The following is a 19,353-nucleotide window of genomic DNA, read 5'->3' on the forward strand; positions in this document are numbered from 1 at the left end:
AGAAAAGGAATGTGGGATTCCTGCCTTGAACTATTTATTAGGACTGAGAATGGATAGTCAATGCTACTGGCTGGTAATTTAAGGTACTTACTTAGAAGTTCATCAGTTGAAATAGAGCATGGCTTGAGTTTGTTTAAGAGTAGTTTTACATAGGATGTGGGCACAGCTTTGAAAGTGATTGTGGATGTGGTGTACGTAAATGTTGGACAGGGCAGGACTAGATGTTGGGGAATTCTTGGTTAGAGATACTAAACTATCTATGAAATAAAGGGTCTATATTAGTTCGCCGAAATGCCATTTCAGCGAACACCTAATCATCAACCCCAATTCAGCGAAAATTGTTTCAACAATTTTCTGAATTTACAAAGAGCAAGTAAATACTTGCCCTACAGCACACTGGACAGACATCTAAGCAAATCAAACCCACCCAAGTGTGGGGGTTCATTCCCACTCATCCCCAACTATATATACCAACTCTGAGATCACACTACAGTGGAGAAGAGGGCAGAGTTGTGTAGTTGGCCAACCACTTCTTTGTCCTTGGTAAATTCAGTGAATCACTGAAAGGATTTTCACTGAATTGGGGTTGATGATTAGGCATTCACTGAAAAGGAATTTTAGTGAACTAACATAGACCCAAAATAAGAGTAGAACTGTATTGTTGTTTTGAATCGTGGGTTATTGGGAGATGCTTTACGGCTGGATATTTGGCCAGAATGCAAGATTTATTTAATGGCTGTCCATAATTTTTAAGGGTTGTATTTACTATTGTTCTGAAAGTATAGCTTTTTTGTTTTCATGTATTTGCGTTTTAGTATGATTTTGAAGAATTCTGAAGTTTTCAAGGTAGTGTGGGGTTTTATATGTTTGCCATTCATCCCATGTTTTTTCACTATCCTGTATTAGCATTCTTCTCTATTTGGGTTGGCAAATTGCAATATTTGTTATTAGTCTCTTCCTTTTAGGAAGTGCAAGGCTATTTAGGATATTCAGGAAAGTTGTAGTGAATTTATTTACATCTGAGGGGATGCTTTTTAGGAAGTTTCAGTTAATAGATAATAAGGTAGTAATGAACATTTATGAGCTAAACTTGGAAAGGTTGCATGTTGTTTCACAAACATGCTGTTTAAATGGATGTGTAAGATGACTGGTTCTATAGATTGGGAGGTGATCACTTAGAGAGTCTGACATTGTACCTGTGGTGATGTATTTGCTAGGGTCAGATACTAGAATCCAGTCTAATAGGGAATTTGATGTCTTGCTATAATGTGTGGGGCTATTAGTTGTGTTAAACCATATAAGTTCATGCTAGATGTAGGGTAGTTAGAGTTTGTGTCCAACCAATTGACATTCATATCACCTAGTAGTATTTTTATTGTGGAATTGTTATATATATCTTCCAGTATATCTGCATTGTTGCCATGTGGGATGGAATGGACAGTAATTATGTATTTGTTTATAATTGTTTTTTTTTTTTTTTTTTCAGGAAGGTAATAAAAAGCTCTGCTGAGCTGAATTTTTGGTATTGGTTTGTTGTAAGGGAAATGTGTTACTTTTTGGGAAATATTAAAGCAATAACACCATATTTCCTTTTTATATGGTTATGATGGATGATATTATATTTGAGAGGTATAATTGTGAAGTAGTTTTTGCTGGGCTTAAGCTACGTTTCACTTACGGTGAGATTATCAGGTTTATGTTGGGTAATCTGGGCATGGAGTTCAGCAGTTATATTTCTCATGTTTCTAACATTTAAGGCAGCAAAAGTGAGATTACTGGGGTTTGGGGTTGACTATTGTGGGGTTAGAGTGATGTGTGAAACAGAATTGTTTTGATGTTCATTGTGATAGGTGGGGCCAGGATTAGGGTCAGTGTCTCCTTCTAGAAGGATTTCAGTATGTTGGGGAATTACTGATATGTAATTTTTGGAGAGTATTTTTTCCTCTTAATTTTGTTTTGGTTTCAGTTGAAATTGAGTTAATCTCTCTATATTTGGAGTAAAGGTGAGGGGCATCATTAAATAGGTCTGGTACAATGTGTGCAGAGTGTATGGAGGAAGCATGAATAAGTGGTTGGACCAGAGGTGGAGAGATATTGAAAGCTATTATAAAGTCATGGTAGGATGAGAGATGGCCCAGTAGAAGGAGAAGAATAGAGGATAAGTTGTGGAGTAATATGATTAAATAAAGGGATCCATATTTTATTGATACAGATAGTGGGAAAGCAGGGATTGACAAGGAGACAAGAAATTGCAGTGCAGTAGGATATTTAGTGGTGGTGATGGTGCATGTAGGAAAGAAGTGTTTTCTATTAATGAAGAGAATGAGGTAGTCCTAATATCTTCTCTAGAAGGGATGGAACAAATGGGTTTAAAAGGCTAGAATATGAGAATGTAACTAAAATAGAAAGAAGTGAAGATTTATTTGGGAAAAGTAGAAGATACAATGTCGAATAGGTAGGTACTGTCAGGGAAGGGTGCAAGTATGAATGAATATAGTGCAAGACAGTATGAGAGAGTGAAAGGTAGATGGGAATGTGCTAAAAGATTAAATGGAAGTTGGGAATTGGGTAAAAAGAAACAGTAGTGTTTATGTAATAGTAGAAGATTGCTTGAAAGGGGTTAGGAAATCAGAGTCACAAGTGAAATGTATGTGTCAGAAGTATAATACTGGAGTAAAAGGGGTTAAGTAGGAATTGGTGGTAGAATAGTGGGCTCTCATCCTGATGTCAGATAATAACAGAGAGTAATCTGTTTCTAGCCAGTACAAAACAATTGGCAAAGAGGCACTAAGTAGAACAGGTTTTCTTTCATTTCCTAAATGCAGAAACTGGCATCTGGGGAGCCTAAGTAACTGGGATATACAGTGCAATCTATTGGTCAAGAGACCAATATGGGGGGGGGGTATTATAGCCAACTTGCAACCCAGGGCAGGTGCATATTTGACTAGATAAAGTTAATATATAGCAAGGTTTGTTATGTTAAATTTGCCTGCATTATATAATGATGAACTTCTCAGTGAAAACGTTGGGGAGCTGGACCATGTTGCAGAGCTCCTGCAGTATTGGAGTTGGATGTAGTGATCACAGGCTGTTATACGATGACAAAATTCTCAGTGAAACTCTTAGGGAGTTATGCCTTATAGCAAAGCACTTGCAGTACCGGGGTCGAAAGTAGTGATCATAGACTATTATAAAAAGATGAACATTTTTCAGTGAAAAAATGTTAGGGAGTTGAACTTTGTGACAGAGCTTCTGCACTATCAGGGTCAGATGAATCTGCACTGTTAAGGAAGATGGTGAATGAGTGGAAAAAAGACAATAGAGCTTTTGTCCCAAGACCTGCAATAAAAAAAGGTATCTATCCCAGTCAGACTGTCTCAGTCAGCAAAGATAAATAAACAAATCAAGAAATGAAATTTTAGATGGTAGTAAGTTGTTTTATTATGTATGAATGCACATTTGGTAAAAAAAATTTTGATGTAAAAAAGAGAGATTGCACAAATAAGTAAATGCTTATTTGTGTGAATCACATATGGCTGAATTTAAATTTTTATAGTGTAGGTAGGCAGGAGTGTGTAGAAAAATAAAAGTAATGGTTGTGAAAATATATAAAACTGTGTTATAACATCTGGTGTGCATATGCAAGTGTTTTCATTGGTAAAGGGCAGAATAAGGGTTAGGTAAGGCATTAGATTCAGTGTTGTACATGTTTTCTGTTTGTGTTCTGTGTCCTTTTGTCCTGTGTAGTAGTACTGTTAGGGAACAGATTTTTAGTAACATAAGGTTAGGGTTAGTGTTAGGGTTCGGGTTATGGTTAGGATTAGCACACATAAGTAAGATGATGTGCAGGGAAAGCATATTGCAAAATACTGAAGGAAAGGGAAACCTCAGTGTTTGCATACAGCAACTTTGTTGATCCATCACCTCTGACCTGTTTGCTAATGCAGTCCATCACCAGAGTAAACAGCGATGGGCTCAAAACTGAACCATAATGCACACCCACTCCCACTGGGAGGCGATCTGTGAGCCCGGACATGATTGGCATTTAAGTCATTGTACCAACCCTGCACTAATTCTACTGATGTTTCTGGGACATCAAACAATGCAAGACTGACCAAATCAGCTTTCTTAGAACCCTGTCATATGCTTTCTCCAAGTCTAGGAATCCCCAGCTGGACTCTTTCCTCTTCTCTAGCTTCTTCTCAACTATCTGTCTCACTGCAAATATTGGGTCTATTCTGTTTAATTGTGATCTGAATCTGTAGTGCTCATCTTCCATCTTACTTTCTATTACTCTACGTATTCGTTTATCAATCAGCCTCTCCAGAACTTTCATGCAGTATGACTGGAATTTCGATACCTCTCTACTGCTGACAGTTGTGGGTGTCTCCATTGTTCTTTCACACTTGTACAAATATGGTTATGCTCCGGTCATCTGGGATATGTCTTTTTATCTATACTGCTATGAGTACCCTCAGGAGCTATATCCCTCCTCACTTACCCAATGTCTTGATTGTATCTTCTGTGACCTCATCTGAACCTGCTGATTTCTGTAACTTCACTTTCCTTTGTGTTGTTATCACTTCTTCTAGGGTGGGATCCTCTTCATTTTCCAATGTAGGCTGTGTCTGATGCAGTACTGATTCGGCAGGGTTTTCCACTTTCAGAAGCTACTGGAGGAACTTCTTCAATTGGTCTTTGATGTCCTGTTGACTGGTAAACAGATTGTTTATAGCATCCCTTGGGTATCTGACTATCTTCTTTATCTGTCTGCATTTGTTTTGCAACCTGATAGAGTTTCTTTGTGCCATGTATTGAGCTAGTTTCAAGAAGATGGTAGAGTGCAGCTGATTTCTTGTTCTTTGCCATTGCAACTCTTCTCTTAGCCTTTTTGTTAACCATCCAGTTTTCCTTCTTAGCCTGGTCCATCTTTTCTATCTCCTACTTTTGTTCTGCACAACTTCCTTCTTTTAATGACTTCCTGTACTTCTGGATTCCACCACCAGCTTTCATACCTGGCATGGCTGCATACTGTTCTGTAGTCCTTACACATGTTTAGAAGCACTGCCATTCATTTTCAAATTCACCTATTTGCTCTTCTTTGTGAGGTATTAGATCCCTGAGTAATTCCTTGAACTCTTGTGCTTTCTCACCAGTCAGTTTCCAGTTCTTCAGCCTTGTCTCTGTTGATCTTAGATCCTTGTCTGACTATTGCTTACATCTGACTGTGGCAAGAAGTAGTTTATGCTGTGGGCCAAGTGTTTCAGTGGGGATGACATGCAATCGTTGACTCTACCTCAGTGCCCTTTTCTTACTAGGAGGAAGTATACCTGGGTTGCATGTTGGCCACTCTTGTATGTGATCTTGCAACTGTCTCTCTTGCTGAACCATGTGTTGGCTACCATCAAACCATTTACCAGATGGACGTCTAGAATGGCATCTCCTTCTTTATTCCTATTGCCTGACCCATGTGGCCCAGGCATTCCTTATATCTCAGTCTATCTGTCCCAGTATGTGCATTCAAGTCACCCATTATTAACTCCAACTTACGTTATTCTACTTTAGCTAGTAGTTCTTGTAGCTGCTGTCTGAAAGCACTCTTATCCTCACTTTCACAACCTTGTAGTGGGGCATAAGGGGAGATTAGGAGGAGTGCCCTATCCTTACACTGCAATCTACTTGCCATGAGTGTATCTCTAATTCTAATGACATCCTTCACTGTCTTGTGAAGCTTCTACCTCATAACAATTCCCACACTATTTCTAGTCAGTCCTCCTTCTTAGTAGTAGACTGTGGATGCCCAGCCAAGTGGTTTTGCTGCACTGCCCTTCCATTTTGTCTCCTGGGTAACAGCCTCCTCCTTGCCATCATGTCATCCACTTCCTAGCTGCATCCAGTGAGCCTATACTGAGTTTAGTAATTCTTAGTTCATGTTTGGCAGGTTGACTGGCTTTACCTCCAGATTTTGCTCATTAGAGCTTTGCCAGGTAACCCAAGCTGGGCAGCTGGACACCAGTTGGGCAATAGGTTATTTACCCAGGGCTGCTGGTCTTTATGTTGTGCTTATACTAGCCAAAAGGGTACACACACACACACACACACACACACACACACACACACACACACACACACACACACACACACACACACACACACAAAAGCACATACCACATACAGAAAATTAAGAAAGTGAGTGACATTATTTTAAAAACACAGAAAAACAAACCCATTTTTCCTAATTTGATGGAGATGCCCACTGGAGTATGTTGTGTACAGTATGATAATGTTCACTACAAAGTTTTGTGTTTTTGCATATAACATTAGGATACTGATTGCCATGCATCCCCCCACTGATAAAGTTATGGTACAGTTTGTGGTATTAAGTGCCCTTCCAGTAGGGAAGTTTATCTGCTTTATACTTACAATGAGGTTCAGAGCAGGGATTACTGTGATTTCTTTGGAACTAAAAGCATGAGTGGGACACCCACCATATAGTTGCTTGCTTCCTCATTTGTATAGCTCATTGCAGGAGGAATCCAAGTCATGTAACAGAAATGGATATTTTACTGGAAGTATTATAAGCTCAGGGAAATTTCTTGAGCATAAATTGTTTTGGGATCTGGCCTGTGGAGAAAACAGAACCTTAATTGTGTACTGAAAATTGTATAAATGCTTTTCTTATATGGTTCATCTGGGTGTTGTTAAATGCAACCCCATGATATACCTGCATATGGGCTCACAAACACACACAACTGTGTGTGTGCATGTTTATTTATCTATATTTATATAAAGATTATATGTATACATATAAATGCGCACACACAAACACACACACACACACACACACACACACACACACACACACACACACACACACACACACACACACACACACACAAAAATAAATATTTATTTATATTTGTTAGGGCATAGCAGGTATCCTGCAATGTAGTGTGCATACTGCCATGCATTTTTAAAGTTAGTTTCTGACTTTTTGTTCATAGGTAAGTACTAAACCAGCAACCTTTGGAGCCGTCTTAAGCTTAGCCAGTTTCCATTTTTTGTGCTGGAATTAACCTATCCCATTTGGTTAGAGACTGGCCTTATTCATCCCATTGTTGATAATTATATATTACCCTTAATGAGAATAACTGGGATCATACCACAGATAATTTGAGGGAACCTGTGCATGGGATAAAGAATTTTAAAGCTGCTTCCATCCATTAGTAGTGCCCATAATGAGAATTACTGTGGTCATAACACAGATAATTTGAGGGAACCCAGGCAGTAGTATTTCTGATGTCAAGTGGCTTGCTGTTGTACAGTAAATCATTCAGTACTGGGTTGCACTGTCATTTTTTCCTTTTCTTTTGCCAGCATTGCAGTAGCAGTTAATTTAAGTCTTAGGAAAAAAGTAGTGGTGTTCCTCTCAGAGTTACTGAATAAGCAGTTCAAATTATTTGTGGAATGAACAGTTTGCTCAGATATGTCATGTCTAGGGCATGGGAATTTAATCCTTGTTGTTCTGTGCCATATCTTTATTTCAACTAGAATATGCAGCTTTGCTAGTTTATTTCGTTTTGCTCTTTCCTAGAACTATATATGGTCAGCAGCTTCTGAAATCACATATACAGTAGGATGTGTGATTTTTTTAAGTAACAGACGTTCACAAATTCTTACAAAGAATGTCATATAATATGGAGTATGTTTTTATTCCTAGTCTGTAAACCAGAGTGAATTACATACTAAAAAGAAAGTTTCTTTAGCTATTAGGGTGTCCTAGTTCAGACTGTTAGAAACTGTTTAACACCTGAACATGTATAACTAGTACTCAGATAAATATCAAGTGCTGCAAATCACTAAAACAATGATTATTTTTGTCATTTTTTCTGCATTGAGCTCTGATTTGCATTGCCACAGGAGTTCTGCAGTTGTGTTGTTTCTGATTAGTATTGTCTGATGACTATAGATTAAATGAACAATCGGATCATACCTGTGTTTATGATATTCATCATTGTGTTCTATAGCTTACATTGTTGCTGTTGTACTATGCTAGTGCTTTGCTTGTGTGCTCTAGGAACACTACAGTGATAAGACGTGATTCAGACACATGCAAGAACAGAATGGAGGACACACTCATTAGTGGCTCATTTAAATATCTCTCAACTGAGCCCAGTATTGGTTGGAACAACCACACAAGTCTTTCCAGTACCCTCCCATCTTCAAAACAATGCCAAAAGACTTCCTATTTAACATTAAGACTCTTTTCTTGCTCAAAAGCAGAATAAACTATATCCCTAAATGTGAACAAGCATCTTTTCATTCATTATATCTCCTTACTCTCCCTTCTTTACTTACTTCCTAATTGCTGTCAAATTCTGTTCCCTGACTTTCTCTCTAAGTATTCTATAAGCCTGTTGTTATCTCACTTTATATTGCAATTCCTGTTTGTATTGGACTAACTTACCTTTAACTTCTCTACAAACTGTCTAAAATTTCTCTAAATATTAAATGACTGTAATGTAACTTGTATGAATTCTTAACCAGTGACAGTGATTTTATATTATGTCTAATCTGTTACAATTGTTGAAATTTCAGATGCTTTTGTTTTATTTTTGAAGATTGTAAAATTATTGTTCTTAAAATGTTTTGTAATAATTTGGAACTTTTCTCCCCGGGTCTCTACTGAAAATGGCTTTCTACCCAGTTGGACTTTCAAATGTCAATAAATAAATAATACATTAATTAATAAAAGGAAATTGTAAAACTTTTCTGGTGGTATGTTCTAATGTTTTTGCACTTCTTTTATTATGAATAAGAATTTGGTTTTCTGTTAAGGTACTGCACATCAGATTAATTCACACTGTAATAAACAGCAACCTTTATGCCATCAGAATTTATAGCAGTCATCATTTGTGTAATTCTGAGAATGATGTGACATCAGTGCTAATGTTGCTGGCAGGATTTGTGTTACTTCTATAATCATTCCTTTTCCTGTGTGTTGGGCCTTTAATACTGTCCTGTACTACAGTTTTCTGCTCCTTCCCTTTTATTTTTTATTTTATTATCTTTCCTTTTATTGTAATCATTAGCCTTACTTAAGTCAAATGCATGCTGCTGAATAGGCCCCAATCTACACTGCAGTGTGCAGATTTCCCCTCCACTCTTCTTTTTTTGTTTTACATTTCCTTTTATTGCAATCTGTGACATTGCTGCACTGAAATACATTTTGGTGAATTGTTACTGTCCACTCTGACTTACTATAGGTGAAAGTAACATACAAAATGTCCCCTACGAATAGTGTTGGGGATCGTGCCAATGATGGTGATGAAATACTAGGATTTGAGCTTCATGCTGACTTGCCACAATGACATGACTTGTTGGATGCAGATGATCAAACAGATAGTGATCTCACAGTGCTGCATGACCAAGACATAGAATGAGAGGTAAGCATTCGACCACACATACCACGACAAGGTCTGCCTGTCTTCATTAGTGCTAAGTCCCCTTCCCAACTTTTTCTGTACTTTCCTAAGAATTATATGGTGTGCAACTTACAATGTCGCAACATGTCCATTGAGTACGCTGTCCACCTCTGTTTCCTGCATGAGTCGGTTAAGTCCTCACCAGTGTATGTATGGAGGTGGAGACAGTCACTGTGGCTGTGCCACCATACTGTGCATGAGTGTGACCATGGCATTATCCCTAGTCTCTACCATTTCCATGTACTAGTGGAATGGAGAAAAAGTGTTTTGGTACCGATTTTTAAGAATAAGGGTGATGTGCAGAACTGTAGTAACTACAGAGGGATTAAATTGATCAGTCACAGCATGAAGTTATGGGAAAGAGTAGTGGAAGCTAGGTTAAGAAGGGAGGTGATGTTTAGTGATCATCAGTATGGTTTCATGCCAGGAAAGAGCACTACAGATGTGATGTTTGCTCTGAGACTGTTGATGGAGAAGTACAGAGAAGGTCAGAAGGAGTTGCATTGGGTCTTTGTGGACTTAGAGAAAGCATATGACATTGTGCCTAGAAAGGAGTTGTGATTTTGTATGAGGAAGTTGGGAGTGTCAGAGAAGTATGTAAGAGTGGTACAGGATATGCACGAGGGTAGTGTGACAGTGGTGAGGTCTGAGGTGGGAGTGAAGGATGCATTTAAGGTGGAGGTGGGATTACATCAAGGATCAGCTCTGAGCCCTTTCTTATTTGCAATGGTGATGGACAGGTTGACAGATGAGATCAGACAGGAGTCCCTGTGGACTATGATGTTTGCAGATGACATTGTGATCTGTAGTGAGAGTAGGGAACAGGTGGAGGAGACCCTGGAGAGTTGGAGATATGCTCTAGAGAGAAGAGGAATGAAGGTCAGCAGGACTAAGACAGAATATATTTGTGTGAATGAGAGGGAGGATAGAGGAATGGTGAGGATGCAGGGAGTAGAGGTGGTGAAAGTGGATGAGTTTATATACTTGGGATCAACAGTTCAGAGTAATGGTGAGTGTGGAAGAGAGGTGAAGAAGAGAGTACAGACAGGATGGAGTAGGTGGAGAAGAGTGTCAGGAGTGATTTGTGACAGACGAGTACCAGTAAGAGTGAAAGGGAAGGTCTACAAGAGGGTATTGAGACCAGTTATGTTATATGGGCTGGAAACCATGGCATTGACAAAAACACAGGAGTCAGAGCTGGACGTGGGAGAGTTAATGATGTTAAGATTTTCACTGGGTGTGACGAGGGTGTACAGGATTACGAATAAGTATATTAGAGGGTCAGCCCAAGTTGGAAGGTTTGGAGACAAAGCCAGAGAGGCAAGATTACGTTGGTTTGGACATGTGCTGAGGATGAATGGAGAGTATATTGGGAAAAAGATACTAAGGATGAAGCTGCCAGGTAACCAGAAAACAGGAAGACCTAAGATAAGGTCTATGGATGTTGTGACAGAGGACATGCAGGTGGTTGGTGTGACAGAGCAGGATGCAGAGGACAGGAAGAAATGGAAACAGATGATCCGCTGTGGCGACCCCTATTGGGAGCAGCCGAAAGAAGGAGAAGTGGAAATCCTCATAAATGCCTTGCATTTCCCTGACCATCTCTAGTTGACTTTCTGTGGCAGTGGGCTAAGCCTAAAAAAATGTTCCAGTACATCTGCTGTTGGTCTACCAATGCATTTTGTGTTTCTGGTGGTAGCTGTAACGTACTCCACACCCTTTGCACAGGTTTTACAATCAAAACTGCTACCTCTGTATTCATACCATCCTCGTGTAGGTGTTCCTGTGGTTGAAGAAACACTGCTTTTAGGTACATGGGATCTCTCCCTGTAGTTCTTGCAATGTAATGTCCTCATCTACTTGAATTTCCCTGTTTCACTGCCTGCAGAGTTAGGTTCCTACTGTGAGATGTGTGATCCTACCATTGCCCATGGCAACTATGAAGCACTATATTCAGCCTGTGTCATAAATGTTAACTGTTATATCATTGTTATCAAGAGCCATTCTGTTCTTGGCATCTTCCAGCTATGCTGTTAGAGTGTAACTGCTCATTTCTGGTGCTGGTCCTCTAAAGGAGTAATTAATGACATCTTGGATGAAGGAATGTTGTTTAATACAGTGTGACAGACACTTACTATTCACACTCAGACCACTTTCCTAATAGGCAGAAATGGAGGGTTTCTGTTGATAAGAATTGTTATGTGATATATGTAACCAGGTAACCTCTGCAGTAATTTTCAGCATATGAATTTGCCATGGAGCAAGTACTACCCTTCCTGTCTGGATAAATGTGGTTGCTGCTCAGTGGGTAATTGTCATTGTCCACACCGCCTCTGATTATGCCTGTAACATCCTCATCAGTGCTGTAATCATCTCCCCATATGGAGAGGAGGTATTCCTAAATGCATGCTAAAGGGATAAGTGTATGAGGTCCCCCTCTACTAGTGCTTTTCACAACTGTGTTCTGCTTAGTCTTTGCACTGATATGTCCCACCATGCCGTTTTTTTCTGCACTGCCTCAAAGTGTGGTTCGTCCCCCCAACTGCATTTATATCCAAGATCACTAGGTTCAACACTTTAGTTCTCAGTTTTTTTTGGCCCTACTCCCTTGGCCAAGCAGGCATTTGCCTCATGTTCTGAGTGTATCCTATTGAAACTGAATAACTAAACAGTTGCAACATAAAGAAAAGAGTTAACTCAAAGCAAAAGTATACATCATTTACATAAGGAATGAATAAAATGGTTGCACTAATTTCATTGTAGTGTTCTGACAGTAATTAACTTTCATATTAATAAAGTAAAGTAGACTTGCAGTTATATATCTTTTCAATATACTATTAAGGTTATCCACTAGTACTCTGTATAGCTTCATGAATAAATAAAAGCGGAAGTGTAAACATTTATCATTTCCAGTGTCAACATGTATTTGTCATAGCCTGATCAGCTCAGAATACAATGTTCAGTGTTGTTACTCTCCCCTTAACTTTCATGTACAGATTATACTGTCATGAACATGCAACTATTAAATGAAAGATTGCGTGCAAAACTCCTGCCATTAACGCTCCTATTGTTGACATCAACATTGCATATCAACTTCTCTACTCTAAAAACAATGAGCTAATTCAAAGTTAATTGTTCATGTAATTCAGTTTGCATAGTTATCCAGTAATTTCTAAGTTTAAAATATTTAACTTACTTTAAAAGTTTTGCGCTTTCCACAGTAATAGCCACTGTGCAGCTAAACACAGTGGCTGTATAACTATTGAGAGAAATTCTGTGCCTTGTAATGCATTTGTTATGAAATGAAGCTCAGCCAAGCTGATGTCTATGTAATGTAGTAAGCATTGAAAGACTTCAGGTGGTCATATACGAACCACGCTTCGTGCTGGTGAGAGCAGATAGAAAGTCTCTGTAAAATATAAATAGGACAAAGTATTTGGATATACAGTGGACATAAAAAGAGTGCACACCACTGTTAAAATGCCAGATTTTTATGATATAAAAAAAATGAGACCACAATAAATAATTTCAAAACTTTTCCCACCTTTAATGTGACCTATAACCTGTACAATTCAATTGAAAAACAAACAAATATGTTAGGGGAAAAAATATAAAAAATAAAAAATGTACAATAAGCTGGTTGCATAAGTGTGCACACCATTAAACTAATACTTTGCTGAAGCACCTTTTGATTTAATTACAGCATTCAGTATTCTTGGGTAGGAGTCCATCAGCATGGTACATCATAACATGGCAAGAGTTGCCCACTCTTCCTTGCAAAAGCACTCCAAATCTGTCAGATTGTGAGGGCATCTCTTGTGCACAGCCCTCTTCATGTCACCCCACAGATTTCCTAGTGGGTTTAGGTCTGGGCTCTGGCTGGGCCATTCCAAAGCTTTAATTTTCTTCTGGTGAAGCCATTCTTTTGTTGATTTGGATGTGTGCTTGGGGGTCATTGTCATGTTGAAAGATGAACTTCATCTTCATCTTCAGCTTTCTAGCAGACGCCTCAAGGTTTTGGACCAAAAGTGACTGGTATTTGAAACTGTTCATAATTCCCTCCACCTTGACTAAAGCCCCAATTTCAGCTGGAGAAAAGCAACCCCAAAGCATGATACTGCCACCACTATGGGGATGGTATTATTTTGGTGATGCAAAGTGTTGTCTTTGCATAAAAAATACCTTTTGAAATTTGTGGCTAAAAAGTTTGACCTTGGTCTCATCAGACCATAACACATTTTCCCACATGCTTTTGGAACTCTTGATGTATTGTTTTGCAAATTTTAACTGGGCTTGGGTGTTTTTCTTTGTAAGAAAAGGCTTCCATCTTACAATCCTAGCCCACAGGCCAGACATATGGAGAATATGGGAGATAGTTGTCACATGTAGTACACAACCAGTACTTGCCAGAAAATCTTGCAGCTCCTTCAGTGTTGCTGTAGGTCTCTTGGCAGCCTCCCTGACCAGTTTTTGTCTTGTCTTTTCATCAATTTTGGAGGGGCATCCAATTCTTCCCAACATCACTGTTGTCCCATATTTTCTTCAGTTTTTGATGACTGTCTTCACTGTTTTCCATGGTATATCCAATGCTATGGAAATTTTTTTGTAACCTTCTCCTGCTGATACCTTTCAACAGTGAGATCTCTTTGATGCTTTGTAAGCTCTCTGTGAACCATGGCTTTTGCTGTAGCAGACAACTGAGTGAATGTCAGGAAAATCCTACTAGGACAGCTGAACTTTATTTGGGGTTAATCAGAGTCTCTTTAATTGATGGCAGGTATGTACCCAAGAAGACTGAATGCTGTAATTAAAACAAAAGGTGCTTCAACAAAGTATCAGTTTAATGGTGTGCACACTTATGCAACCAGCTTATTGTATGTTTTTTTATTTTTTATATTTTTCTCCTAACAGATGTTTGTTTTTCAATTGAATTGTACAGGTTATAGGTCACATTAAAGGTGGGAAAAGTTTTGAAATGATTTATTGTGGTCTAATTTTTTATACCACAGAAACATGGCTTTTTAACAGGGGTGTGTACACTTTTTATATCCACTGTATATCTGCAGCGAGTGAACATTTAGACTGTAGTGTCCTGAAGCCTAATCCATATGCATCCAGTACAGTATACCATGCCTTATCACTTCCTACTATGCACTCACTTTGACTGAAGCCATAAACACGATATAAACATGTTATTAATGTAATGCAGTTGCAAATGAGTAATTGGAAAAAGAATAGCATAAGCTCTGCTTTTACAGTCATGCTGACATAACTTAGTAATGAAATACCATAATGACATTATGAAATGCATGCCAGAACATTCATCTGTTTAAACAACTACACATTGAAGCACATGATAAATTAATGAATTGATCACTGATGATCACTGATTTCTGTTCTGATACTAACATAAGTTAACCAGGGAAGTGGTCCTGGGTCTTAATTGCTTACAAAGTATCAGTCATGAGAAGAGGTATTTGACACTGCGGAGTCTTACCTAATAAATAATGAAAAGTGTGTTTTCAAAACTTTCTGCAATTTTTAAGCTACCATTTGTAATTGGTGATGAATTTAGGAAACTGTCGCACAGGAAATAAAATACAAGATTTCGTAAATGTCCAGAGTATGCCTTAAAAGTTTTAGTTGACCTCCTCTATAGGTAGCTGCTTAGCATCTTTATCTCAGTTTATTATAAAGGACTTGTATTTGATTCATTTTTTATGTATGCTGTTGCACTTAAAGTGTGATATAATGGTCATGAAACTTTTTGCCATAAAAATTACTTCATAATTCTATGTTGTGCTTGAAAGATTCTTTAAAAAATTGTACATACCAAAAAATTAATCATGCTGAATGCAAAGGACATTATTGTATAATTATCATGGAAACAGGCAGCTAGTCCACAATAAAAATGTGAACTTCCTGAATACTTTCCTACTGTCAACTAGGAAATGTTTATAATCAAAACCACAAATGTGAGGGGTTTGGCCAAGATGGTGAGCAGTTAACACCCCTTTTTTTTAGCTATGCTTCATTTAACATACCTGACAGGATTTTTACCAAAAACTACTCAAATAGAACATTTTAAAACTTGATGGATTTATAGTTGAACATCTGTTGAAAGATTTACTACAAAAAATAAGTTTAAAACTCTTTTAATTGCTTTTTCCTGTCAAGAAAACTAGAAAAAACGAATTGTCTCAGAATGAGCCACTCTAAGCCCATTGTACAGGACAGTACTATGAAAAAAGACATATAGGCTATATTAAGTAATACCAGTGAGTTATCTGTAAAGATAGATAAATTAGAAAGCAAAATGGACAATTTCAAAGAGGAAGGTGAAAAACAAGTTGAAGTGCTGAGTGAATCACTTAAACAACAGTAATCACAAATCTCAAGAATACAAGAGTCAATGTCTGATTTTGATGGAAGATTACTTGAAATGAGAATAACACTGAATTTATTCTGAAACAAAACAAGTTATTCTGGGATAAAATAGAAGACTTGGACAACAGAACTAGAAGGAATAACATCAGGATTTACAGGATTCCTAAAAAAGAAGAGGGAGACAGTATGATTCAAATCCGTAATACCTGGCTGCCCAAAACTTTGAACCAGCCTGAAACTTTTTCCTTTGACATCAAAAAGGCACATTGATCACTTTCTAACTGATCTTTAACAAAAAAAAAAAACAGGTCAGTGATCGTAAGATTTTTCTCAAGTCAAGATAAGTATGTAGTTTTAAAAGCTGCATGGCCTTGTTATCCAGTTAAAATAAAAGGAAATACAATAAGATTTGATGGCTTACTATCATAATTTTGCACATTGCATGTTTGTTACGTACTCGAAAAACATTGTCAAAAGTTATGATAGCGACCAAGAGAAAGAACAAATGAAAAAAAATGTTGACAATTTGATTTCAAATTGTTGACATTTTTTGAACATACCACCACATCTGGTGGCATACAACACAGGTTTTGCAGGGGGGCAAGCCCCCTTCACCCCCCAAGTGGTGGGCTGTGAACCCCACCCCCTGCAACTTATACATAAGCTCCTAGATCACACTACAGTGCATGAAAGAGTAAAATTCCCGATCCCCACTGTAGTGCAATCTCCATCCAACATGCTGAACTCACAACAGCAAATGCACACTACCATTCGCTGTTGTGCTTTCTGCATGTTTTTTCCACACATACAAACATGTGCAGACTTACTTTCAAATATTTGTTGTTGCACACTGCAGCTGTGACATTGTGATAGTACATCAATTTGATGATGACTGTTCTACATTAATGATGTTCAAGAGAAAAGCATATGTGCCAGCTGGTAAAAGCTTAAAGAAAAACAATATTAAATCACACATCTTGTTTCCAGCAAAATTAAGGATTCATCTTCCAGAAGGAGAGAAGATTTTTAACACCTTGGAAGATGCAATGGATTTTGTACAGAAAAATAAAATCCTTGAAAAAACACAAGAAATAGATTGGAATCTACCAACTTCTTTGAGGAGAAATGCAACAAGAGGTGGTTGGTTAATAAAAGACAAAAACAGTAAAAAATGGAAGGACAAATGAAAAGCAATGTATTTCATGGTTATGAATTGTTATTAATTTAAATAAGTGCTTGAATTCTTATGAACATGTGCTGTATATTACTTTTTACAAGGTAATTTCTTTCTTTCATTCTTTCTTTCTTTCTTTTCCTACTTCAAATGGTTACTATTTACCTTTCCAAAATGTTACAGTTTGATTCTTTTAGCTATATATGTCACTTATTTTCACTTAAAGTTTAAAAGGTTAAACTGCTCATTTTATTAAAAGGTAACCATTATTATGTTGAAACTTAAGTGGTGTACTTTCTAATCTCTTGACATAGTTGAGTAATGTACTATTATTAAATATAATACAAGATGCAACAAATGGCACTAAAGAGGCATGTTAAGATACATTCTGGGTTCTTAAAATGGTCCAGTAGTGTGCTCCTTATAGTATAATTGACATGCAGTAGCACCCAGGAAAGACATGCTGCATTATAAACAAAGTATAAAAAGTATAGATTTTTATATATATTTTATTTTATTTTAGATTTGTTAACCGGGAAAGTCCGACTGGACGCAGGTCCATTTTCAGTGGTGGCCTGAGGAGAAAAGCTCCATTTCAGTACATAAACAAGCTCTTAAGAGCAGTGGCATTTACATACAAATCAGGCAGACTAACATTAGTAAATATATAACAGTATATAGTACAGGCTCATAGTAAGATATACAGTTCAGAGGTAGCACATTTCATAATACATGCAGAATATTGCAGACTTATACATAGAGTACATGCAGTTCTTTCTGGACTTATAGATACAGTAGGTTGCAGTGCGTTCTTTTCATAGCAGAATTATACATTCCATATGTTAAGGTCACACTTGGACAAGAAACAAGGTGAGAAACTAGACTTGACATATGACAGTGTTAAGAGATATAGCTTGTGTGCTTGTGTTTACCCCGGGGTGAGACAGGAGCATATGTTCATGAAGTGGGCTTTAAGGAGTTTTCTAAATTGTGCAGTGGTATTATTGGATGTTAGGTGGGCAAGTAGGGAGTTCCAGAGTTTAGAAATGAAGTGGCTAAAGAGAAATTTTCCTGCCTCATTATTATGTTTGTTGACTTCTAGGAGGTTTGGGGTGCTAGATCTCAAGGTTCTTGTTGTGGTGTGAGGATGTATAAGATGTTGGAGGGCTGGATTTTGCCTGAGTGGTAGTATATCTTGTGTGCTAGTGACAGTTGATTTAGTTGAAGTAATAGAGGGAACTTCAACCAGTTTAGCTTTTTGAGAGAGTCACAGTGATGTGTTCTATATGAAGATTCTGTAGCAAATCTAGCTATCTTATTGTAGCAGGATTCTAGTTTGTGTAGATCCGTTTTACATAGGTTAGTTAGTACTGGGGATGCATAGAGGAGGGTAGATAGCAGATGTGTCCTGGCTGTCATGGTTTTGGATTGCTGTTAAAGAAATTGCTTGTTACGATACAGCAGTCCTAGTTTTTTGTGAACTTTCTTGATAGTTTGGGCAATGTTCAAGTCAAATCGTAGATGGCTGTCTGTTTCAATGCCTAAAAGTTTGGCGTGGCTGATTGGAGTAATTGCAGTTTTGTTATAAGAGGTGATAGTAAAGTTATCTGTTTGGAGGATGGATCTATGAGACCTGAAGAAAAGCAGTATTGTTTTAGTTGGGTTAAGAATAAACTGGTGATTGGTGAACCAGGTTTCAGCTAGTGAGAAGCATTCTTGTGTTTGGGAGTGAAGGAGTTCAAGTGTGGGGGAGGCACATATGATAGTGGTGTCATCTACGTATTGAATTGTTGAGGCCTTAGGTGTGGTGGATGAGAGTTGATTGGTGAAAAGAGTGGAGAGTAGTGGGCCTGTGATGGAGCCTTAAGGGACTTCTAATGATACAGGCAGTAGAGAGGATATTTGGTTCTGCCATTGTACTGCCTGCTGCCGACCTGATAGATAGCTGTTAGACCATGTGATAGAGGAGATGCTGAGGTTCAGGCTAGAGAGTGAGTGGGGAAGTTTATTGTGGTTTACCATGCTGAAAGCTTTAGATAAATCTAAAAATATGGCAGAGACTAGTTGTCCATTATTTCTATGGTGATTAACGGTATTAGTGAATGATATAAGTGAGGTGGTGGTACTATATATATATATATATATATATATATATATATATATATATATATATATATATATATATATATATATATAATTTATTATTGGAATGTTATCAAATAATTAGAGTAACATTCACAGTTTTACTAGTTAAACCTGGATTTCACATAACTGTCATTCTTTTAATGCAAGTTTGTATGCTATGTC

The sequence above is a fragment of the Protopterus annectens genome, chromosome 7.part1 (assembly GCF_019279795.1).
Source record: "Protopterus annectens isolate FY-2018-M chromosome 7.part1, PAN1.0, whole genome shotgun sequence".
Lineage (NCBI taxonomy): Eukaryota > Metazoa > Chordata > Ceratodontiformes > Protopteridae > Protopterus > Protopterus annectens.